The following is a 1,496-nucleotide window of genomic DNA, read 5'->3' as shown; positions in this document are numbered from 1 at the left end:
AAAAAAAAAAAAGTTCTAACGTGTCTGGAGCCTAACATTTTGATTTATGTAAATCATGGTTTATTCTATGTAAATTTTTTTTTCTAAATATATATTTGTACAATAAAATTGCACTAGAGACACACACACCGGCCGAACCCCCGGAATGCGGCACCCTTTCCCTTTTGTTCTCCGAAGTGGGGGGGGGACTGTAACGTAGCTCCCCTACGCTACACTGACAGACATACGTACATGCATACATAAAACCCACAAGTACATACATACGTACATACATATCCACATCCAGCCATACATACGCTACATATTTATATACATACATACAGATCTACATGCATACATACAACCATACATACATACACCCATACATACATACACCCATACGTATGAACAACCAAAGGGAAGCACGCAAAAGTGCAAAGCATTCATACACACCAATACTCAGCGAGAATACGTTGCTCAAACATGCCAAAAATCACGATCTTCATTCGCTTCTCAACCTGCTTATCCAACAACCGACTTAAGTTGATTAACGCCAACTCAGCCAGCACCAGCTTCCGTAGGTAAGCACGGAGCGCATCGGGACGGCTTAGGCCGTGTAACCTCGAGCGCCCTGGCTTGTCCTGCGGGCAAGGCCGAGAGGTTGAGGGGGGGCCTGTGACAGGGGAAATACCCCTCGCACAGACCCCCAAACCCATTATTTTAATAAACGGTCTCAGTGGACAGGAGACGAACTCTCCTGCCCACTTAGATACCGCGTGGCGAGCGGGCATTGTGCGGTGGATAAAACCGCCCCCACAATGTCAAGCCACCACGATTGAATACGTACCGTCTCACCCCAATGGGTAAGCACGGGGCGCATCGGGACGGCTTAGGCCGTGTAACCTCGAGCGCCCCTGGCTCTGCACATGGGGAATACAGACTGGCCAAGCTGCCGTAGGTAGGCACGGAGCGCATCGGGACGGATTAGGCCGTGTAACCTCGAGCGCCCCTGGCTCTGCCTACGGGACAGGTTGGTGGTTTGTGAGAACATATTGACGACCAGCTTCCGTAGGTGACTTCCGTGACCGTTTCGGACCGCCAATATTAAGTGCCGCCCTGGGCCAAGACTACAACAAGGAACCACCACCGACTATCATTAACGAGGGCCGCTAGCAACATCATCGCCATCCAGGGCCGTTGTTATCGTCGTCCTTCATTAGGGCCGGACTGCCGCCTTCCTCACCATTGGGCCGCCAATATCATTGCCGCCCCAGGCCGAACGCAACACCAAGAGCCGCCACCTTTCAGGGCCGCTAGCAACATCATCGCCATCCAGGGCCGCTGTCACCGCCGTTACTCATCAGAGGCCCGTTGTTATAACTAGGGCCGCCAATACTGCTCTCACTACGGGAGGTCGCTACCGCCCTCACCACTAGTTGGGCCACCGTCAGCATCACCGCAGGGCCGTCACTACTAAAGGGACTGCTACTGCCATCACGATCAGCATCGTCCCTCTC

General features: G+C 52.3%; 1 long non-coding RNA gene across 1 annotated transcript; it reads left to right on the top strand.

The window, feature by feature from the left end:
• The first annotated feature begins 302 nt into the window (after positions 1-302).
• On the top strand, positions 303-1,114 carry LOC118756866. The gene is made up of 2 exons (XR_004995167.1): positions 303-560; positions 1,043-1,114. It is a non-coding gene; the product is annotated as an uncharacterized LOC118756866 (long non-coding RNA).
• The last annotated feature ends 382 nt before the right edge of the window (positions 1,115-1,496 follow it).

This window comes from Rhagoletis pomonella, unplaced genomic scaffold, assembly GCF_013731165.1.
Source record: "Rhagoletis pomonella isolate Grant_MI unplaced genomic scaffold, Rhpom_1.0 Rhpom_scaffold_12608, whole genome shotgun sequence".
In the NCBI taxonomy this organism is placed as follows: Eukaryota; Metazoa; Arthropoda; class Insecta; order Diptera; family Tephritidae; genus Rhagoletis; species Rhagoletis pomonella.
The sequence above is the reverse complement of the archived record's forward strand: the minus strand, read 5'-3'. Positions and strand labels throughout refer to the sequence as shown.